At 41.1% G+C, this 25056-nt stretch overlaps 1 non-coding gene across 1 annotated transcript; it reads right to left on the reverse strand.

The window, feature by feature from the left end:
- Window positions 1-20097: 20097 nt before the first annotated feature.
- On the reverse strand, window positions 20098-20182 carry TRNAQ-UUG. The gene has a single exon. It is a non-coding gene; the product is annotated as a tRNA-Gln (tRNA).
- Between the last annotated feature and the right edge of the window lie 4874 nt (window positions 20183-25056).

Below are 25056 nucleotides of genomic sequence, written 5' to 3' on the forward strand. Positions count from 1 at the left end.
GGGATGTATGGAGGCCCAAGGGTGAACTTCTTTGTGATATTCCTGTGTAAAGAGCAGAGAGCAGGGATTTGTCTTGATTAGAACTGCATTTTTATTAAAGATTAAAGAAACCCATCCTCAGTTAAATCAAAGTGGAATGTTGTGAACGAATGCTAACTTTTGGTAACTGAAGTCCTGCTACAGTTTAAATCACACCGTAACAGCGGTTTTAAGATTTTTGAAATGAGGACATTTCAAAATGGGGGAAGGAAATTGTATTTTTTTCTGTAATGGTTTGTTTTCCCAGAGTTACTGAGTCATCCGAATAGCATTTTGGACTAACTTTCTTTGCTATTGCTGTAAATAAACCAATGTCATGTGTTTATACGTATTTGTATATTATATTTTTATTTATAAGTTTCTAAGTGAAACATGAGGTCAGTGTTTCAAGGTCTTATAATCCAGTTAATAAGAGATAGATACATAAATAATTACACTGCAATATCGTAAGATAATTATAAGAGAAGTACACAATGTGCTGTGGAAAAATGAAAAAGACAATGTTTCATGATTCCCGGGGAGACGCCATGGGCCAAGGAAATGGTCTTTATAGAAGTGAACTTTTAACTACTCTTGAAGGAAGATTCTTGAGACAACAAAGCAGTGGGTGAACAATTGAAAAAAAAGAACAGTTTATAACCAAGAGAATAATAAGCATACAATCATAGGAAAAGGTAAATAATATTTGTGCATTTATAAGATATTCAAAAGATGGAATCTACAGAATATACAGGGCAATAATGGGAGAAGGTAGGTTGATTTTTAAAAATCTTTAGAATTTATTCTGCAGACTAGAGTTTCTTATTCTTTTAAAAAATTTTTTAAAGTTTTTATTGGGGCACCTGGGTGGCGCAGTCGGTTAAGCGTCCGACTTCAGCCAGGTCACGATCTCGCGGTCCGGGAGTTCGAGCCCCGCGTCAGGCTCTGGGCTGATGGCTCAGAGCCTGGAGCCTGTTTCCGATTCTGTGTCTCCCTCTCTCTCTGCCCAACCCCCCAACCCCGTTCATGCTCTGTCTCTCTCTGTCCCAAAAATAAATAAACGTTGAAAACCAACGCACACATGCACATAGCCACTAACCATACATCACACTCTGCTAACATTTAAAAAAAAAAAAAAAGTAAAGTTTTTATTTAAAATCCAGTTAGTTAACATACAGTGTAATATTAGTGGCAGGTGCACGATATAGTAGTGATTCAACAGTTCCATGCATCACCTGGTGCTTACCATGACAAGTGCCCTCCTTAATCCCCATCACCTATTTGCCCATCCCCCTGCCCACCTCCCCTCTGGTAACCGTCCGTTTGTTCTCTATAGTTAAGAGTCTATTTCTTGGTTTGCATGTCTCTCTCTTTTTTCCCTTTGCTCATTTGTTTTGTTTCTTAAATTCCACAGATGAGTGAGATAATATGGTATTTGTCTTTCTCTGACTGACTTATTTTGCCTAACACAATACTGTCTAGCTCTACCCATGTCATTGCAAATGGCAAGATTTCATGCTTTTTTGTGGCTGAGTAATATTTCATTATATGTATAATATGTAATATTCCATTATTTATATCTATATCTATATCTATCTATATCTATATCATGCCACATATATATATGCCACATATTTATCCATTCATCAGTCAATGGACACTTGAGCTGTTTCCATGATTTGGCTGTTGTAGATAATGCTGCTATAAACATCGAGGTGCATGTATCCCTTTAAGTTAGTATTTTTGTATTCTTTGGGTAAATAGTCAGTAGTGCAATTGCTGGATTGTAGGGTAGTTTTATTTTTAGTTTCTTGAGGAACTTCCATACTGTTTTCCAGAGTGGCTGCACCAGTTTGCCTTCCCACCAACAGTGGGAGTCTCCTTTCCCACTGGGAAAGAGGGCTCCCCTTTCTCCACATCCTTGCCAACACCTGTTGTTTCTTGTGTTGTTGATTTTAGCCATTCTGACAGGTGTGAGGTGATAGCTCATTGAAGTTTTGAATTATATTTCCCTGATGATCAGGGAATGATCATGATGTTGAACATGATCATGATGTTGAACACCTTCTCATATGTCTGTTGCCCATCTGGATGTCTTCTTTGGAGAAATGTTTATTCATCTCTTCTGCCTATTTTTAATTGCTTATTTGTTTTTTAGGTGTTGAGCTTGATAAGTTCTTTATAGGCTTTAGATACTAACCCTTTATCAGACATGTCATTAGCAAACATCTTCTCCCATTCCATCAGTTGCCTTTTACTTCTGTTGATTGTTTCCTTTGATGTGCAGAACCTTTTTATTTTGATGAAGTCCCAATAGTTTATTTGTTTATTTAATTTATTTTGTTTCCATTGCCTCAGGAGACATATCTAGAGAGAAGTTGCTACAGCTGATGTCAAAGAGGTCACTGCCTGTGTTCTCTAAGATTTCAATGGTTTCCTGTCTCTCATTTAGGTCTTACATCCATTTTGAGTCTATTTTTGTGTATGGTGAAAGAAAGTGGTCCAGTTCCATTCTTCTGGATATTGCTGTCCAGTATTCCCAATACTATTTGTTGAAGGGATTTGTCTTCTTCCCTTTGGATATTCTTTCCTGCTTTGTTGAAGATTAATTGACCATATAGTTGTGGGTTCATTTCTAGGTTTTCTATTCTGCTCCATTGACCTGTGTGTCTATATTTGTGCCAGTATCGTACTGTTTTGATCACCACAGCTTTGTAATATAACCTGAAGTCCAGAACATGATGTCTCCACCTTTGCTTTTCTTTTTCAAGGTGGTTTTGGCTATTCAGAGTCTTATTCTTGAATTCAAATTCATCACTTGTGGGACACCTTAGAAAGTAGATCTATGTCCAGCCTACAGAGATTCCTTTTCAGGAAATGACTTAAATGGAACAATTACAAAGATGAAATTTCTTGAATCATTGGGTGCTATTGTAAAGCTTTTGAAAGAGGGATATCTTAGTCTTCTAGGGCTACCATAACAAAATTACACAGACTGGGTGGCTTAAACAACAGAAAGTATTTTGTTTCAGTTCTGTTGTTAGAAACAACAGAAAGTTAGAAACTAGAAATCAACAAGAAAGATAAAGCTGGTTCTATTTGCTTTTCTTTTGTTCTTTTTTAAGTTTTTAATTTAAATTCCAGTTAACTAACATACAGTATAATATTAGTTTCAGGTGTACAATTTAGTGATTCAACACTTCCATACAATACCCAGTGCTCATCATGACTAGTGCACTCCTTAATTCCCATCACCTACTTCACCCATCCCCCCCCCACTCTAGCATGTATGAAGCTATTATATCTGAGATCCTCTGTTTCTCTACCTGTAAAATGGAAATAGTATGGCTTGCCTTATCTCTCAAAGTGTTTATGAGGACCAAATCAGATCTGAAAGCACAGCATAAATATTAAAATATCACAGACAAAACAAACTTGTATAGGAATGTTCATAGCAGCATTATTCATAATAGCCAAAAAGTGAAAATAACTAACTCAAAGATCCATCAATCAGTGAATGGATAAACAAAAATAACATAGCTATATTTAGCCATAAAAAGGAATGAAATGCTGATGCATGTTACAATGTGGACGAACCTTCAAAACTTTATGCTAAGTGATAGAAGCCAGAAACAAAAAGCCACCTTATATGATTCCACTTATATGAAATGTCCAGAGCAGAGGAATCCACCAGGAAATCATATTAGTGGTTTCAGGGCAGGGGGTGAAGGGGATAGGGAGGATTAGGGAGTCACTGCTAATGGGGACAAGGCTGATGAAAATGTTTTGAAATTAAGATCATGGAGATGGCTGCATGACTCTGTGAATATACTAGAAGCCACCGAACTGTACACTTTAAAAGGATCAGTTTATAGCACATGAATTATATTTCTATTTTAGAAATTCTACAATAAAAATACGTTATACAAATATTAAAGAAAAAAGAAAGCTGGAAAGTTTAAAAGCACGTGGAAACTAAACAACATACTCCCGAACAACCAACGGGCCAAAGAAGAAATCAAAAGGAAAGTGAAAACAATCTTGAAACAAACAGAAATGAAAACACAACACACCAAAACCTATGAACTGCAAATCAGTTCTTAGAGAAGTTTAAAGAAATGCAAGCATCTATTAAAAAACAGAAAAGTCTCGAGCAACCTAATTTTACATCACAAAGAACTAGAAAAAGAAGAACAAATTAAGCCACAGTTTGTTATAGAAGGAAGGATATAATAGAGCAGAATGGAAATAAATGAAATAGAGACTAGAAAAACAATAGAAAAGGGATGAGCACTGGGTGTTGTATGTAGGTGATGAATCACAGGAATCTACCCTCGATATCAAGAGCACACTGTATACACTGTATGCTAGCTAACTTGACAATAAATTATATTAAAAAAAAGAAAAAAGAAAAATAGAAAAGATCAAGATCAATGACTAAGAGCTGTTTTTTTTTTTTTTTGAAAATGTGAACAAACTGACAAACGTTTTGCTAGACTACTCAGAAAAAAAAAGAAGACTAAAACAGAAATGAAAGAGAAGGCATTTCAACGGATACTACATGAAAACATAGGATCATGAGACTGCTGTGAACACTTATATGCCAATAAATTAGATAACCTAGAAGAGTGGATAGATTCTAAGAAGCATACAGTCTACTAAGACTGAATGAAAGAAATAGAAAACTTGAACAGACCAATAATGAATAGAGGGATTGAATCAGTAATCAAAAATTTCCCAATACAGAAAAGCCCAGGACCAGATGGCTTTACTGGTGAATTCTACCAAAAACTTGAAGAAGAATTAATGCCAATCCTTCTCAAACTCTTCAAAACATTGAAGACAAGGGAACGCTCCCAAACTCATTTTATGAGACCAGCAGTACCCTGATACTAAAGCCAAATAAGGACACTGCAAAAAAACAATAGACCAATACCCTTGATGAATATAGATGTAAAAATTCCTAGCAAAATAGTAGTAAACAAAATTCAACAACACATCAAAGGATTATATTCCATGACCAAGTGGGATGCTAGGATGGTTCAACATAAACAAAACATTAAATATGATATACCACATTAATAAAATAAATGATAAAAATTATAGGACACCCTCAATAGATGTAGACAAAATATTTGGCAAAATTCAACACGGTTTCATGGTAAAAAACCCCAACAAATTGAGTATAGAAGGAACATACCTCCACATAATAAAGGTCATATGTGAAACACCCACAGCTAACATCATAGTCAACAGTAAAAGGCTAAAAACAAACTCTTCTTGTAATGTCAGGAACAAGGCAAAGTTGCCTACTCTCAACACTCTTATTCAACATAATACAGGAAATCCTAGATAAAGCATTCAGGCAAGATAAAGAAATAAAAGGAATTCAAATGGGAAAGGAAGAAGTAAAGTTGTTATCTGCAAATGATATAATCTTATATATAGGAGATCCTAAAACTCAACCAAAGAATTTTGGAACTAATCAAGGAATTCAATAGTCCACCCACAGGTATTAGTGGCATTTCCATACACTAACAATGAATTATATGAAGAAAAAAAAATCCCATTCATATTAAAATAAAAAACAATAAATATTTAGGAATTAGTTTAACCAAGGAAGAGAAAGATCTGTACAATGAAAAATATAAGACACTGATGAAAGAAATTCAAGAAGACACAAATAAATAGAATGATACTACTTGTTCACGAATGGAAAAAATTAACATTTTTAAATGTCCATACTATCTAAAGCCATCTATAGATTTAATGCAATCCCTACTAAATTCCAATGGCATTTTTCACAGAAATAGAAAATACAATCTTATAATTCATATGGAACCACAAAGGACCCTAAATAGCCAAAGAAATTCTGTGAGGCATCACACTTCCTGATATCAAGCTATATTACAAAGAGTAATTAAAATATCATGGTACTGGCATAAAAGTAGACACACAGTAAAGTGGAATAGAATAGAGTCTCCAGACATAAGTGCCCACATATATGGTCAACTAATATTTGACAAGAAAACCAAGAATACTCAATGGTGGAAGGAAGTCTCTTCAACAAATGGTGGTAAATAACCAAATGCAGAAAAACGAATGGGCCCATATACCACTCACAAAAATTAACCCAAAATGGAGGAAAGACTTAAATATGAGGCCCAATAAATGAAAACTCTTAGAAGAAATCATAGAGAAGAAGCTCCTTGACATAGGTCTTGGCAATGATTATTTGGATATGACAACAAAAGCACAAACACATAAGCAAATATAAACAAGTAAGAGTACTCAAACTAACAATCTTCCTCATAACAAAAGAAACAATAAACAAAATGAAAAAGCAACAACCTACGGAATAGGAGAAAATATTTGCAAACGATATATTGGATAAGACATTAATATCCAAAATATGTAGAGAACTCATATAACTCAGTAACAAACAAAAACAGATTTAAAAACGGGCAGATGAACTAAACAGAGATTTTTTTTTTTAAAGGAGATACCCCACATAACCAACAAATACTGAAAAGATGCTCAACGTCACTAATTACCACGGAAATGCAAATCAAAGCCACTGTGGGATATCACCTCACACTTGTTAGAATAGCTAAGATCAAGAAGGCAAGCTGTAAGTGCTGGCGAGGTGGGGGAGAAAAGGGAACCCTTGTACACTGTTGGCGGCAATGTAAATTAGTGCAGCTACCATGGAAAACAATATGGACGTTTCTCAAAAAGTTAAACATAGAACCACCATATGATCCAGCAATCCCACTTGTGGGTATATATCCAAAAGAAATCAAGATATTGAAAAGATGTTTGCACTCTCATGTTTATTGCAGCATGCTTCAAAATAGCCAAGATGTGGAAAAACCTAAGTGTTCGTTGATGGATGAATGGATAAAGAAGATTTGGTATCTATATCAATGGGATATTATTCAGCCATGAGAAAGAAGAAAATTATGCCAATTGAGACAACATGTTGAACTTTGAGGGCACTATATTATGTGATATGTCAGAGAGAGGATGATAGATATTGTATATAACTTGTATGTCAAATCTAAAAAAGCCAAACTTTTAGAAACTGAGAGTAGAATGGTGGTTATCAGGATCTGGGCAGTGGGGGAATTGGTGAGCTGTTTAAGGATACAAACTTGCAAGTAGTAGATAAATAAGTTCTGGAGTTCTAATGCATATCCAAGTGATTATAGCAAATATTGTATTATAGATTTTAACCTGGGTAAAGGACTGGATTTTAAATGTCCTCAACACAAAAAAGTAATTATAGGGGCGCCTGGGTGGCGCAGTCGGTTAAGCGTCCGACTTCAGCCAGGTCACGATCTTGCTGTCCGTGAGTTCGAGCCCCGCGTCAGGCTCTGGGCTGATGGCTCAGAGCCTGGAGCCTGTTTCCGATTCTGTGTCTCCCTCTCTCTCTGCCCCTCCCCCGTTCATGCTCTGTCTCTCTCTGTCCCAAAAATAAATAAACGTTGAAAAAAAAAATTAAAAAAAAAAAGTAATTATAATTTTGTGACACAAATGAGGTGTTCGCTAAGGTTATGATGGTAATCATTTTGCAACATACAAATGTATCAAATCAACATGACCTACATCTTAAACTTATACATTATTATATGTCATTAAATGTCACTAGAAGACAAACAAACAAAAACTAGAAACAATCCATATGGCCTTCACCAGGTGAATGGTTGAACCAGCTTTTGTATACACATGCCATGTATTTAGCAATAAAAAAAAACCAAAACAAGTATTGATATACGTAGCATTTCCTGTAAGATAGGTTTAGTGATGTTGAAATCCCTTAGCTTTTGTTGGTTTTGGAAAGTCCTTATCTCCTTCATTTCTGAAAGACAGTTTTGCTGGGTATAGTGTTCTTGATTAATATTTTTCTTTTATTATTTTGAGTATATCATCTCACTTTCGCCTGCAAGGTTTCAGTTCAGGTTTCTGGTCATAGTGTTATGGCAGCTCCCTTGAATGTGATGAATCACTTTTCTCCTGCTGCTTTCAAAATTCTCTTTGTGTTTGACCCTCAACAATTTCATTATAATGTGTTTCAGTGAAGCTCTTTTCAGGTTTAACCTATTTGGGGTCTTCTGGGTCTCATGAATCTGATGTCCATTTCTCTCCTCAAGTTTGGGAAGTTTTCAACCATTATTTCTTCAAATTAACTTTTGTCCTTTTCTCTTCTTCTTGGATTCCCATAACACATATATTATTTCCTTGGTTGTATCATAGAGCCCATAGGCTTTCTTTATTCTTTTTCATTCTTTTTTTCTTATATAACTGGGCTTATTTTCTAGTTCTTTGATTCTTTCTTCTGCATGGTTGAGTCTTCTGTTGAAATTTTCTATTTAATTCTTTATTTAACTCATTATATTCTTTAACTCTAGGATTTCTACTTGGTTTCTTTGGACAGTTTCTATTCCTTTGTTGAATTTCTTCTCTTCCAGATTTATAGGTTTACTTTGGCAAGAAAAGATTTTCACTAATCAGCTCAGCTTGGAGTACTGGATGGGTCAGTTGATAGCACACATGGGCAGGTGGGGTCTTTTATTGGCATGTCTAGTTGACAAGACCACTGACTATTCTCTGAGGTTGGGCCAGGGCTTCTTCTGGCTGGGCTCCACCTATAAGTGGGGATGGTGGCTCCCTATTGGGCGAAGTAGCTGGATTTACTCTGTGATCAGGTGAGGCCACTAGCTGGGCTCTGCAATTACCGCTGGTTGGGTGAAGTCGCAGACCATTCTTTGGTAAGGTGGTGCCACTAATTGGACTTTGTGGTTGGACAGGGCTTCAAACTAAGTTATGCAATTGCTCTTGGTTGTTGGGATCTTAGGCTGTGCTCCCCAACTGGATGGAGTTTTTTGGTGGACCCTGTGTTCAAGTGGGCCATAGGCAGAGCTTCACAGTTGGATGAGGCTTTGGCTGTACTCTGTGATTAAGCAGAGCTGTAGGTTATGCCCAAATTTGAGTGAGTATGCAGGCTGGACTTCATGATCAAGTAGGCCACTGACTTTGGTCTACTGTTGAGCAAGTTTGCTGGCTGGGTCTCTGGTTGGGGAGGGGCTACCAGGTGTGTTGCACAGTTGGATAGGATTAGAGGCTATGCACGTGGTTCAGCAGGTTTGCTGTCTGGGCTTCCTTGTTGTGTGGGGCTACAGGCAATGCTCCATAATAGGGTGGTGTCACTAGATAAGGCTTACCTGAGGCAAGGCCATAGACTGGATTCTGCTGTGGGGTGGAGTGGTTGTCTGAGCTCTGTGGCTGTGAGATGTCATGGTCTGGGTTCTGAGGCTGACTAGGGTCATTGTTCAGGGCCCCTGGTTATGTGGGGGCCAGAGGCTATTCTTTTATTTTCTTTATTTTCTTTCTCTATTATTGCAAGCATTCTTTTTTAAATTAATTTATTTTTTAAATTTATATCCAAGTTAGCATATAGTGCAACAATGATTTCAGGAGTAGATTCCTTAGTGCCCTTACCCATTAGGCCCATTCTGCCTCTCACAACCCCTCCAGTAGCCCTATGTTTGTTCTCCATATTTAAGAGTCTCTTCCGTTTTGTCTCCCTCCCTGTTTTTATATTCTTTCTGTTTTCCTTCCCTTATGTTTCTCTGTTTTGTATCTTAAAATCCTCATATGAGTGAAGTCATATGATATTTGTCTTTCTCTGACTGACTAATTTCGCTTAGCATAATACCCTCCAGTTCCATCCATGTAGTAGCAAATGACAAGACTCTATTCTTTTTGCTTGCTGAGTAATACTCCATTTTGTGTGTGTGTGTGTGTGTGTGTGTGTGTGCGTGTGTATATCACACATCTTTTTTTAAATTTTTTTTTTAACGTTTATTTATTTTTGAGACAGAGAGAGACAGAGCATGAACGGGGGAGGGTCAGAGAGAGAGAGGGGGACACAGAATCTGAAACAGGCTCCAGGCTCTGAGCTGTCAGCACAGAGCCTGACGCGGGGCTTGAACTCACGAACCGCGAGATCATGACCTGAGCCGAAGTCGGACGCTTAACCGACTGAGCCACCCAGGCGCCCCTCCCACATCTTCTTTATCCATTCATCTGTCGATGGACATTTCGCCTCTTTCCATACTTTGGCTGTTGTCGATAGTGTTGCTATAAACATTGGGGTGCATGTGCCCCTTTGAAACAGCATACCTGGATCCCTTGGATAAATACCTAGTAGTGCAATTGCTGGGTCATAGGGTAGTTCTATTTTTAATTTTTTGAGGAAGCTCCATACTGTGTTCCAGAGTGGCTGCACCAATTTGCATTTCCACCAGCAGAGCAAAAGAGATCCTCCTTCTCCACATCCTCGCCAACATCTGTTGTTGTCAGAGTTAATGTTAGCCACTCTGACAGGTGTGAGGTGGTATCTCATTGTGGTTTTGATTTGTATTTCCCTGATGATGAGTGATGTGGAGCATTTTTTCATGTGTCCATTGGCCATCTGGATGTCTTCTTTGGAGAAGTGTCTATTCATGTCTTTTGCCCATTTCTTCACTGGATTATTTGTTTTTTTGGGTGTTGAGTTTGATAAGTTCTTTATAGATTTTGTATACGAACCCTTTATCTGATATGTCGTTTGCAAATATCTTCTCCCATTCCATTGGCTGCCTTTTAGTTTTGCTGGTTGTTTCCTTTGCTGTGCAGAAGCTTTTTATTTTGATGAGGTCCCAATAGTTCATTTTTGCTTTTGTTTCCCTTGCCTCTGGAGACGTGTTGAGTAAGAAGTTGCTGCGGCCAAGATCAAAGAGGTTTTTGCCAGCTTTCTCCTTGAGGATTTTGATGGCTTCCTGTCTTATGTTTAGATCTTTCACCCATTTTGAGTTTATTTTTGTGTATGGTGTAAGAAAGTGGTCCAGGTTCATTTTTCTGCATGTTGCTGTCCAGTTTTCCCAGCACCACTTGCTGAAGAGACTGTATTCCATAGGATGTTCTTTCCTGCTCTGTCAAAGATTAGTTGGCCGTATGTTTGTGGGTCCATTTCTGGGTTCTCTATTCTGTTCCATGGCTCTAAGTGTCTGTTTTTGTGCCAGTACCATACTGTCTTGATGATTACAGCTTTGTAATACAGCTTGAAGTCTGGTATTGTGATGCCTTCAGCTTTGGTTTTCTTTTTCAAGATTGCTTTGGCAATTCGGGGTCTTTCCTGGTTCCATACAAATTTTAGGATTGTTCTAGCTCTGTGAAGAATGCTGGTGTTATTTTGATAGGGATTGCATTGAATATATAGATTGCTTTGGGTAGTTTTGACATTTTAACAACATTTGTTCTTCATATCCAGGAGCATGGAATCTTTTTCCACTTCTTTGTGTCTTCTTCAATTTCTTTCATAAGCTTTCTATGGTTTTCAGTGTATAGGTTTTTCACCTCTTTGGTTAGATTTATTCCTAGGTATTTTATGGTTTTTGATCCAATTGTAAATGGGATCGATTCCTTGATTTCTCTTTCTGTTGCCTCATTATTGGTGTCTAGGAATGCAACCGACTTCTGTGCATTGATTTTATAGCTTGCGATTTTGCCGAATTCATGGATCAGTTCTAGCAGTTTTTTGGTGGAATCTTTTGGGTTTTCCATATAGAGTATCATGTCATCTGCAAAGAGTGAAAGTTTGACCTCCTCCTGGACAGTTTGGATGCCTTTCATTTCTTTGTGTTGTCTGATTGCAGAGGCTAAGACTTCCAATACTATGTGGAACAACAGTGGCGAGAGTGGACATCCCTGTCTTGTTCCTGACCTTAGGGGGAAAGCTCTCAGTTTTCCCCATTAAGGATGATATTAGCATTGGGTCGTTCATATATGGCTTTTATGATCTCGAGGTATGCTCCTTCTATCCCTACTTTCTTGAGGGTTTTTATCAAGAAAGGATGCTGTATTTTGTCAAAAGCTTTCTCTGCATCTATTGAGAAGATCATGTGGTTCTTGTCCTTTCCTTTAATGATGTGATGAATCACATTGATTGTTTTGTGGATATTGATCCAGCCCTGCATCCCAGGTATAAGTCCCACTTGGTCATGGTGAATAATTTTTTTATTGTATTGTTGGATCCGCTTGGCTAATATCTTGTGGAATTTTGCATCCATGTTCATCAGGGAAATTGGTCTATAGTTCCACCTTTTTTTTACTGGGGTCTTTTTCTGGTTTTGGAATCAAGGTAATGCTGGCTTCATAGGAAGAGTTTGGAAGTTTTCTTCCATTTCCATTTTTTGGAACAGCTTCAAGAGAATAGGTGTTCACTCGTCTTTAAATGTTTCATAGAATTCCTCTGGAAAGCCATCTGGCCCTGGACTGTTTTTTGGGAGACTTTTGATTACTAATTTGATTTCTTTACTGGTTATGGGTCTGTTCAAATTTTCTATTTCTTCCTGTTTCAGTTTTGGTAGTTTATATGTTTCTAGGAATTTGTCCATTTCTTCCAGATTGCCCATTTTATTGGCATATAATTGCTTGTAATATTCTCTTATTATTGTTTGCATTTCTGCTGTGTTGGTTGCAATAGCTCCTCTTTCATTCTTGATTTTGTTTATTTGGGTCCTTTCCTTTTTCTTTTTGATCAAACTGGCTAGGGGTTTATCAATTTTGTTAATTCTTTCAAAGAATCAGCTTCTGGTTTCATTGATCTGTTCTACTGTATTGTTGTTGTTGTTGTTGTTTGTTTGTTTTATTTTGTTTTGTTTCAATAGCATTGATTTCTGCTTTAATCTTTATTATTTCCTGTCTTCTGCTGTTTTTGGGTTTTATTTGCTGTTCTTTTTCCAGTTCTTTAAGGTGTAAGGTTAGGTTGTGTATCTGAGAACTTTCTTCCTTCTTTAGAAAGGCCTGGATTGCTGTATACTTCCCTCCTATGACTGCCTTTGCTGCATCCCAGAGCATTTGGGCTGTGATGTTATCATTTTCATTGGCTTCCATGTACTTAAAAAAATTTTTTTTAATGTTTATTTATTTTTGAAGGAGAGAGAGACAGAGTGTGAGTGGGGAAAGGGCAGAGAGAGAGAGGGAGACACAGAATCTGAAGCAGGCTCCAGGCTCTGAGCTGTCAGCACAGAGTCCAATGCGGGGCTCAAGCTCACAAACTGTGAGATCACGACCTGAGCCAAAGTTACATGCTTAACTGACTGAACGGCCCAGGCACCCCCATGTATTTTTTAATTTACTCTTTAACTTCTTGGTTAGCCCATTCATTCTTTAGTAGGATGGTCTTTAGTTTCCAAGTATTTGTTATGTTTCCACAATTTTTCTTGTGGTTGATTTTGAGTTGCATAGCATTGTGGTCTGAAAATATGCATGGTATGATCTTGATCTTTTTGTACTCGGTGAGGGTTGATTTGTGTCCCAGTATGTGAAATATTCTGGAGAATGTTCTATGCCCACTGGAAAGCAATGTGTATTCTACTGCTTTAGGATGAAATGTTCTGAATATATCTGTTAAGTCCATCTGATCCAGTGTGTCATTCAAAGTCACTGTTTCCTTGTTGATTTTCTGTTTAGATTATCTGCCCATTGCTGTAAGTGGAGTGTTGAAGTCCCCTACTATTATGGTATTATTATCAATGAGTTTGCTTATGTTTATGATTAATCAATTTATATATTTGGGTGCTCTCACATTTGGAGCATGAATGTTTACAATTGTTAGGTCTTCCAACAGACACATGAAAAGATGCTCAACGTCGCTCCTCATCAGGGAAATACAAATCAAAACCACACTCAGATATCACCTCATGCCAGAGTGGCCACAATGAACAAATCAGGAGACTATAGATGCTGGAGAGGATGTGGAGAAACAGGAACCCTCTTGCCCTGTTGGTGGGAATGCAAATTGGTGCAGCCACTCTAGAAAACAGTGTGGAGGTTCCTCAAAAAATTAAAAATAGAACTACTCTATGATCAGCAATAGCACTGCTAGGAATTTACTCGAGGGATACAGGAGTACTGATGCATAGGGGCACTTGTACCCCAATGTTTATAGTAGCACTCTCAACAATAGCCAAATTATGGAAAGAGCCTAAATGTCCATCAACTGATGAATGGATAAAGAAATTGTGGTTTATATACACAATGAAGTACTATGTGGCAGTGAGAGAGAATGAAATATGGCCCTTTGTAGCAACGTGGATGGAACTGGAGAGTGTGATGCTAAGTGAAATAAGCCATACAGAGAAAGACAGATACCATATGTTTTCACTCTTATGTGGATCCTGAGAAACTTAACAGAAACCCATGGGGGAAGGGAAGGAAAAAAAAAAAGAGGTTAGAGTGGGAGAGAGCCAAAGCATAAGAGACTGTTAAAAACTGAGAACAAGCTGAGGGTTGATGGGGGGTGGGAGGGAGGGGAGGATGGGTGATGGTATTGAGGAGGGCACCTTTTGGGATGAGCACTGGGTGTTGTATGGAAACCAATTTGACAATAAATTTCATATATTAAAAATAAAAAAAAATAAAAAAAATAAAGTGCATTACTAGAACCCTCATTTGGTAATGGCTGAAATTAGATAGTTTGACAATCTCAGAGAGTAGTGATGATATGGGTAACTCTCATAGATAAGAGTTGAAAGTCTAAACTGGTGTAATCCACTTCAGTCTACTGTTGGGATAGGAGCTACTGAAGCTGAGCACACCTGCACTTACTTAGATTTACTAAAGGTGAGTATACACATACCATATGGCATAGAAAATAAATATATATGCCATATATATATGTGTGTGTGTGTATATGTGTATACATATAAATATATATCAGAAAAATAATTTTTCCATGTCATCTAGATGACCAATTTGTTGGCATACATTTGTCATAGTGGTCCTATTATAATCCTTCTTTATTATTTAATATTGGTAGTGATGTCCCCACTTTTATTTATTTATTTATTTATTTATTTATTTACCGTCTCTGATGGAGAATTTTGTAGAATAGTGGAATTCATCTGGAATTCTTCTCATGAGAGTACTGGAGATATGTTTTTTTTTTTAAAGAGTAAGAAAACAGATAAAGCATCATTTTGGGGCACCTGGGTGGCTCAGTTGGTTGAGCGTCAGACTCTTGATCTCGGCTGAGGTCATGATCTCATGGTTTGTGAGTTCCAGCCCTGAGTTGGGCTTTGCACTGACAGTGCAGAGCCTGCTTGGAATTCTCTCTCCTTCTCCCCCACTCATGCTCTCTCTTTCTCAAAATAAATAAACTTAAAAAAAATTTTTTAAGTACCACTTTCATTACATCTTAGCAATGGCACAGACTATCGGTATGACCACTGCATTTGCATGTTCTCTATCAGTCTAACTAAAAGGGTGTTGAGGAAGATGGTGGCATAGGAGGACGCTGGGCTCACCGCGTCCTGTTGGTCACTTAGATTCCACCCACACCTGCCTAAATAACCCAGAAAACCGCCAGAAGACTAGCAGAACGGATTCTCTGGAGCCAAGCATAGACGAGAGGCCCACGGAAGAGGGTCGGAAGGGTGGAGAGGTGGTGCACGCTACATGGACTGGCGGGAGGGAGCCGGGGCAGAGGGGCAGACTGCCAGCCGAGCAGAGCCCCCGAGTCTGGCTGGCAAAAGCAGAGGGGCCAGATGGAGTGTGTTCGGACAGCAAGCGGGACTTAACATCTGGAATGTTATAAGTTAACAGCTCTGCTCGGAGAGCGGGAGGGCTGGAGGACAACGGGAGGGAGAGTTGTTGAGCCCCGGACGACAGAGCTCAGCTTGGTGGGGAACAAAGGCGCTGGGAAGCGCCATCTCCCTTGCCCATCCCCCAGACAAAATCCCAAAAGGAGCCAGTTCCTATCAGGGAACTTGCTTGCACCGCGCAAACGCCCAACTCTGTGCTTCTGAGGATCCATCCCTCCGGCGGCAGGTCTGACTCCCTCCCGGTGCTGCAGGGCCCTCCCAAAGCGGATCTCTGAAGGAAAAGCGAGCTGAGCCTGCCCCTCCCTCCCCTGTGCACCTTGCCGATCCACCCCAGCTAATACGCCAGATCCCCAGCACCACAAGCCTGGCAGTGTGCAAGTAGCCCAGACAGGCCACGCCACCCTACAGTGAATCCCGCCCCTAGGAGGGGGGAAGAGAAGGTGCACACCAGTCTGACTATGGCCCCAGCAGTGGGCTGGGGGCAGACCACGGGTCTGACTGCGGCCCCGCCCACCAACGCAAGTTATTCAAGACAGCACAGGGAAAGTGCCCTGCAGTTCCGCACCACTCCAGGGACTATCCAAAATGATGAAACGGAAGAATTCCCCTCAAAAGAATCTCCAGGAAATAGCGACAGCTAACGAACTGATCAAAACCGATTTAAACAATATAACAGAAAGTGAATTTAGAATAATAGTCATAAAATTAATCGTTGGGTTGAAAACAGTATAGAGGACAGCAGAGAATCTATTGCTACAGAGATCAAGGGACTAAGGAACAGCCAGGAGGAGCTAAAAAATGCTATTAATGAGCTGCAAAATAAAATGGAGATGACCACAGCTCGGATTGAAGAGGCAGAGGAGAGAATAGGTGAACTGGGAGATAAAATTATGGAAAAAGAAGCTGAGAAAAAGAGAGATAAAAAAAATCCAGGAGTATGAGGGGAAAATTAGACAACTAAGTGATGCACTAAAGAGAAATAATCTACACATAATTGGTATTCCAGAGAAGGAAGAGAGAGGGAAAGGTGCTGAAGGTATACTTGAAGAAATAATAGCTGAGAACTTTCCTAATCTGGGGAAGGAAAAAGGCACTGAAATCCAAGAGGCACAGAGAACTCCCTCCAGATGTAACTTGAATCGATCTTCTGCACGACATATCATAGTGAAACTGGCAAAATACAAGGATAAAGAGAAAATTCTGAAAGCAGCTAGGGATAAATGTGCTCTAACATATAAAGGGAGACCGATAAGACTCGTGACAGATCTCTCTACTGAAACTTGGCAGGCCAGAAAGGAATGGCAGGAAATCTTCAATATGATGAACAGAAAAAATATGCAGCCAAGAATCCTTTATCCAGCAAATCTGTCATTTAGAATATAAGGAGAGATAAAGGTCTCCCCAAACAAACAAAAACTGAAGGAATTCATCACCACTAAACCAGCCCTACAAGAGATCCTAAGGGGGATCCTGTGAAACAAAGTACTAGAGACATCACTACAAGCATGAAACCTACAGACATCACAATGACTCTAAACCCATATCTTTCTATAATAACACTGAATGTAAATGGACTAAATGCACTAACCAAAAGACATAGGGTATCAGAATGGATAAAAAAACAAGACCCATCTATTTGCTGTCTACAAGAGACTCATTTTAGACCTGAGGACACCTTCAGATTGAAAGTGAGGGGATGGAGAACTATTTATCATGCTACTGGAAGTCAAAAGAAAGCTGGAGAAGCCATACTTATATCAGACAAACTAGACTTTAAATTAAAGGCTGTAACAAGAGATGAAGAAGGGCATTATATAATTATTACAGTGTCTATCCATCAGGAAGAGCTAACAATTATAAATGTCTATGCGCCGAATATGGGAGCACCCAAATATATAAAACAATTACTCACAAACATAAGCAATCTTATTGATAAGAATGTGGTAATTGCAGGGGACTTTAATACCCCACTTACAACAATGGATAGATCATCTAGACACACGGTCAATAAAGAAACAAGGGCCCTGAATGAGACGTTGGATCAGATGGACTTGACAGATATATTTAGAACTCTACATCCCCAAACAACAGAATATACTTTCTTCTTGAGTGCACATGGAACATTCTCCAAGATAGATCACATACTGGGTCACAAAACAGCCCTTCATAAGTATACAAGAATTGAAATCACACCATGCATACTTTCAGACCACAATGCGATGAAGCTTGAAATCAACCACAGGAAAAAGTCTGGAAAACCTCCAAAAGCATGGAGGTTAAAGAAAACCCTACTAAAGAATGAATGGGTCAACCAGGCAATTAGAGAAGAAATTAAAAAATATATGGAAACAAATGAGAATGAAAATACAACAATCCAAACGCTTTGGGATGCAGCGAAGGCAGTCCTGAGAGGAAAATACATTGCAATCCAGGCCTATCTCAAGAAACAAGAAAAACCCCAAATGCAAAATCTAACAGCACACCTAAAGGAAATAGAAGGAGAACAACAAAGACAGCCTAAATCCAGCAGAAGAAGAGAAATAATAAAGATCAGAGCAGAAATAAACAATATAGAATCTAAAACAACTGTAGAGCAGATCAATGAAACCAAGAGTTGGTTTTTTGAAAAAATAAACAAAATTGATAAACCTCTAGCCAGGCTTCTCAAAAAGAAAAGGGAGATGACCCAAATAGATAAAATCATGAATGAAAATGGAATTATTACAACCAATCCCTCAGAGATACAAGCAATTATCAGGGAATACTATGAAAAATTATATGCCAACAAACTGGACAACCTGGAAGAAATGGACGAATTCCTAAACACCCACACACTTCCAAAACTCAATCAGGAGGAAATAGAAAGCTTGAACAGACCCATAACCAGCGAAGAAATTGAATCAGTTATCAAAAATCTCCCAACAAATAAGAGTCCAGGACCAGATGGCTTCCCAGGGGAGTTCTACCAGACGTTTAAAGCAGAGATAATACCTATCCTTTTCAAGCTATTCCAAAAAATAGAAAGGGAAGGAAAACTTTCAGACTCATTCTATGAAGCCAGTATTACTTTGATTCCTAAACCAGGAACATTGGGAAGGGGTGGAGGTAGGGGAGGGTCTGTGGATACCAGGGGGCTATGGTCCCAGTCATGAGCCCTGGCAGCATCCCAGGGAAGGGCAGACCCCTCACAGAGCAGCTGTAAGGGGAGCTGAGGGATCCACGTGGAAACCCTGGGTTTCCAGTGCTGGTGCTGCTGCTGCTACAGTGTTGAGGCCGCGAGGCCACCCTCTTCCTGGGCATGGTGGCCCTGTCCACGGTGATGAGAAACCCAAGAGAAAAATGGAAAAGAAGCAGCTAAAAGATGAACGGGACGGCTTCCAGACCAGGGCTCCAGGCCACTCATGAGATACACTTACAATGCCTCTGCTAATCTCTTTGAACAAGGAACCGATGACCAGTGGCGGCCCCTATTTTTTCCCACCTCATCATGTTGGCAGCACGCACGCCCCTGGAGTCTTGACAGTCCTGGTGTGGAGGATTTATGGAAATCATAAACTTTTACACCTGTCGATGCATCTTCAGTGGGTATGTTTTCCACTAGACAGAAAGAGAAGTCATCTATCCGGTTTTCTATTGGGGGCCCATTGCTCCTCACAATGCCCACCATTTTGTGACAATTGAGCCATTTCTTGTTGCGTTGTTGTTGAAGGTTGTGAGATCTAGCATGCAGGAAGAGCTGGGGACAGCACAGAAAACACCTGCGTGTGACTTGTTCCAACGCCCGAGTTGAGGAAGGAGGTCTGTTTACTGGCCTTTGTGAAGGAGGTTTCCCACCATGCCTGAGGAACGTTAAAATAGTGGAGACCTGAATCTGTTCCTTACCAAAGAATGCAACGTGTGTGGTGACAGGTGGGTAGGTAAAACATGAGGAAGCCATAAAGATAATTGCTGTGTTTGGACGGACCCAGGACTAATCATACAGCGAGGAATCTCGTCTACCTGTCACCCTACCAGACTCATCAGCCGGAAACTGAAGCTGGGAACTTCAGTCACAGTTCAGATTTTGGCTTTAACTTCCTTCACTTGTTTGTTGTTATTTTAATTGAGGCAAAACTACAAACAGTAAAGTGAACAAACACGTACGGTTCAATGAATAGTTCCATGTGTAAATATGCAACCAGGTGAAGATACAGAAAAAAAACTCTAACACCCTAGAAGGCTCCATCATGTATCCTCTACAAGAACAGTCTAAGCCCTTCCCCCCCACTTAACAACAATTAGCAGCTCAAATTATACAATTATTTAAAAATTTTTAAAGTTTATTTATTTTTGAGAGAGAGAAAGAGAGAGAGAATGTGGGCGGAGAGGGGCAGAGAGAGAGGAGACACAGAATCCGAAGCAGGCTCCAGGCTCTGAGCTGTCAGCCCAGAGCCCGACGCGGGGCTTGAACCCACGAACCGTGAGATCGTGACCTGAGCCAAAGTCAGATGCTCAACCAACTGAGCCACCCAGGCGCCCCTACAATTATTTTCTAGTTTAAAAATCGTCACCCGGCAAGGAAATATTCCACAAAACATAGCAGGTCTTTATACTTAAAACCAGTCATTGGTTGCCTGGGCCTCTATTTATTATTGTCCTTTATAAGATGTAAACTCAAAACTTATATAAGTGTCTTTTATCTCTGTTGGGCACAGATTTTCAAGCCTCCTGGACTCTCCACCTCGAGCACTTGGGTAGCAGGGTTTTCCTGATTCAGGTTTCTTGGATGTGGAAAAAGAGTGAGTAAACCCCCTGGCTGTCCCTGAGGGGAGCTGTGTGCTCTAGGTCTGTAGTGAGGAAGGCAAGCCATCATTCAGGGTCACTGTTCCTAGGGAAAGATTTATGAACATTTCTTTTTTAAGTAAGCCCAATGCCCAGTGTGGGACTTGAACTCATGACCCCAAGATCGAGAGTTGCCTGCTCATACTGATTGAGCCAGCCAGCTGCCCCTCCCAGGGAAAGATTTAGACCTGGACTGTTCCATGTGGCCAGTGCCTCTGGTTTAGCTATAGCCTCATCATTCCTGCCACCAACCTCAGACTCCCCCACGGCTCCCTAGATCATACAGACCGGCTCTGCCCAGCTTGCATCAGTAGGTTTAATGGTGCAGGGGCCAACATTAGGTGACCTCGTGTGACATACACACCCCGGAAGGTATATCACAAACATGCCCACATCCAAACACCAGACTCTCATCCCTCAGACCCTGGCAGCCCCCAGCCCAGGGAGTGCAGTCAGCTCCCCGGGGCTGCCAGTTCCTGTAGGCCTGAGGACTGTCCTGGCCACTGAAGAAACCTGAGCAAGATCAGGGAGAGGACCTGAGCCCCTCCCACAGATGACAGTACATCTCAGGGGACGAGCCCTGTTGTGTGGCCTGTGACATTCAGATCGTCTGGTTTCACTGGGAATTAAACCGCTGCAGAAAAGGGTGGTAAGTATTGGGATTCTGAAGTGATAACACATGAGAAGGGATACCAAACCTTGCTGTGTTTCCCCTGCCTTTTCCAAATCCCTTTAGCCAATGCCAAGGGTGAGAGTTGAAACTCTGGCGACTGCCTTCTCAGATCCTGCCCCGGGAGGCTGGTCATTTATTTCGGAAGATTTACTCAGCCCCTCGGGGAAAGGGTCATGGTTTATACGGAAGCCAGTGGGGAAAGGATCGCTTGTTTTACTGAATGCAGAACATCTGTGTTTATTCTATGTCTTTTTCTTTTGTGTTGGTTGGTTCATCATATATCACTTAGGAGGGTAGGTGGCCGATTCATAAAAACTGATATTTCTTGTCAAAGAAAGTCCCATAGATCATGGGGCGCCTGGAGGGCTCAGTCGGTTAAGCGTCCGACTTCGGCTCAGGTCATGATCTCCTGGTCTGTGAGTTGAGGTCATGATCTCTCGGTGTGAGTTCGAGCCCTGTCTCGGGCTCTGTGCTGACAGCTCAGATCCTGGAGCCTGTTTCAGATTCTGTGTCTCCGTCTCTCTCTGCCCCTCCCCCTCTCATGCTCTGTGTCTCTCTCTGTTAAAAATAAACGTTAAAAAAAATTTTTTTTTTTTTTTTAAAAGAAAGTCCCGTAGATCTTCCATCGGCTGTGACCCATCAGCTGTGATGTTCTGTGGTGCAGGGCAAACAGGACGAGGCATATTTTAGGTGGAGAAATATAGTGAGCACACGTCTAAAAATGCTGTGCTCAGAGGGCTGGGCCAGTTTCCTTCCAGTGTGACAACAGGCAGCAGATGCCCTCTAGACAGTCATGTTTTCAAATGGTCATCCCTTTGCAATGGGTTACCAGGGAACACATTTCATTTACTTTGTGTTTTGCAGTAATTCTTTTTTTATTGATTGCTTTTTAGGGAAAGAAAAAGAGAGAGTGAGCGGGAGGGGGTCAGAGAGAGAGAGAGAGAGAGGGAGACAGAGGATCCAAAGTGGGCTCTGTGGTGACATCAGAGAGCCTGATGCGGGGCTTGACCTCATGAACCGTGAGATCATAACCTGAGCTGAAGTTGGACACTTAACCGACTGAGCCACCCAGGCGCCCCTTTGGTAGTAATTCTCGAAGGGATTCTTATAGAGAGAAAAACAAGTTGGAGAATCAATGGTGACATCAGAAAACAGGGGAAAAATGCTAGAAATTATGGCAAATTCTGTCTTCTAATTGGGGGATTAGAGCTTCTTCCTGGACATGGGCACAGATCACCCCTTAAGGAAGGTTCTGTTGGGGCGCCTGGGTGGCGCAGTCGGTTAAGCGTCCGACTTCAGCCAGGTCACGATCTCGCGGTCCGGGAGTTCGAGCCCCGCGTCGGGCTCTGGGCTGATGGCTCAGAGCCTGGAGCCTGTTTCCGATTCTGTGTCTCCCTCTCTCTCTGCCCCTCCCCTGTTCATGCTCTGTCTCTCTCTGTCCCAAAAATAAATAAAAAACGTTGAAAAAAAAATTAAAAAAAAAAAAAAAAAAAAAAGGAAGGTTCTGTTAACCATCTCTTTCTGAGCTGTATTCTCAATTCTTTCAAGATTCCCCGAATTCTCGTCCTTATTATAGCACCAGCTCAAGGTACCCGATCTTATCATCTCAGTAAGATCCAGGTACAGATGTGGCTCATCAGGTGTAGGTCCTTAAGCACGGCTGCTGTAGTTCATTAACTCTTGCCTAACATTACATATCAAGGTTCCCCGTCACCCAATTTCCATTAACATGGCCCTCAGTCGTCTTTAGCCCTGTTCTGATTTTGCTAAGTTAACATTTGTTAAGTGGAGCACAGGGTGCCAGGTGGTGAGTTGTAGTTCAGTAAAAGACCACAAGAGAAAATGAAATAGAAAAGTTTATTACTCGCAGACCCTGGAGGCAGTACCCAGCATGCCTCAAAGGGCACCATGGGGAGGCGAAGGCAGGGGGCAGCCAGAAAGAGCAACAAAACTTGGGGCCCATGCTTTATTAGGGAATGTGGGTAGAGTGCTTTGGGGTCCCCCTCTAGGGCTGCATTGGTGAATATCAACCCAAAAAGGTGGGGTTTTGGTAAAGCCCCACGGGGGTCTTATTGAAGGGGCGCATGAGGCATGCAGGTGCTGGGAGGCAGGGAAGACCGTTGATGACAAGGGCTGTTGGGAAAGTCAGGGCGGGAACTTGGATTTGCCTGGACTCTGGGGCTGCCAGTGAGGCATGCACTTGCACGAGGGGCTAGTGTCAGTTCAAGGCCTCTGCAGGCAACCAAGATGGGTGACAGGGCAGCACAGAGCCCTGCTGAAGGGGCCACTAGATCCTGGAAATCTGTTTTGGATTTCATTTTCTTTTTAAAATTTTTTAATGTTCGTTTATTTTTGAGCGAGAAAGTGAATGCGCGAGAGAAACAGAGCACGAGTAGGGGAGGGGCAGAGAGAGAGGAGATGCAGAATCCCAAGCAGGCTCCAGGCTCTCAGCTGTCAGCACAGATCCTGATGTGGGGCTCTAACTCACGAACCTCAAGATCATGACCTGAGCCGAAGCTGGACGCTTAACCGACTGAGCCACCCAGGTGCCCCTGGATTTCATTTTCTAGTGTGACTAGCCATCCACTAAGTGGGGGGGCCCATTTTCTTCTCCCTGAGGCCCACACAATTCCTCTAGTGGGGCCCGGAGCTATAATTTTCATCTCCTGCAAACTTTTTGGTGAGTTTGTTTTAATTAATGAGACTTTATAAACCGAATAGTAAGGCAAAGCTGTTTGCCTTAACCTCATCTAGGCTAATAATATATGTATGATCATAATCTCTAAGCAATTTGGCAGGGGTTTGTCCCCTAGGGCTCTCCATTATAAGACTCATATTGCACAATCTGCCCTCTATCAGTGTGGAAGATGGCAAGATGAGCGAAAATCAAAATGGTAAGGGAAACATCCATTTGGTAAGCACATGTGAATAATGTCTTTTCTGAGGTCAAAAGCGTGGGGGTTCCCTGGGAATGAGTACTAACATGGAATCTTTGGAGGAGACTGGTGGTTGGTGTAAGGTATTTGGAGATCTTAGGGCCGGGAAATAGGCAGTATTAGAGACTGGAGTAAAATTTCTGTCCATCTGGGGGACCACTTGTTTAAAAGCTTGAGGAGCATGTCTTTGAGTAGGTCATTGTACGTCTTTATGTCTGGCCAAGGGGGTCCGTTGGCTAAGTGGTAACTCCATGAGATCCTATGTTCCAGAACCCGTGATTGAACACTTGGGAGGAGAAATGGGCACCTTGATTTGAATCCATAATGTCTGGTGGGTCAAAGGGAGTGAACATATGTCTGGTTAAGGAGGAGATCATGTGACAGGAAGCAGCATGCCTGGAGAGAGCTGTCAGCACAAGTCACCAGGTAAGGGATCAGCGATGATGGGTACATACCCAATAGCTCCAGCAGAGGGTAACGGTGGCCCAAGAAAACATATTTGCCATCCAGCAGGGTCTGTCCCCCTGCTGCCCAAGCCCCATCTGGGAGGCTTTCAGGATTTTGTTTGGGAGCAAAGGAGGTAATTGACTACCCCCACTTTGGCTAGAGCCAGGGTGAGGGCTCGAAACAGGCCATGCTTGTATTCCCAGACAGTGAAGACTGTCCCTCCCCGATGGCCTGATGTAATATGGGCCCACTCCACTAGTGGGTATGCCATCTCTGGAGGAATAGTTGTGTCTGGGGCAATGTTGGGTATTCTGGTTCATGTGGGGTCTTGAAACAGGCAAGCCTTCTGGATAAGGATCTGCAGTGTGGTTATAATCTGTTTCTGTTGTCTGCCGGTGTGTGGGTGGGTTCGTGCAGACACAGAATGACCAGAATCAGCATGTGAGAGTGGGCTGTTTCTCTCCGAATGGAGGCACCCCAGATAGGCCTTCCCTGAATCATGAAATGACCC

This window comes from Lynx canadensis, chromosome D1 (genome assembly GCF_007474595.2).
Source record: "Lynx canadensis isolate LIC74 chromosome D1, mLynCan4.pri.v2, whole genome shotgun sequence".
Lineage (NCBI taxonomy): Eukaryota > Metazoa > Chordata > Mammalia > Carnivora > Felidae > Lynx > Lynx canadensis.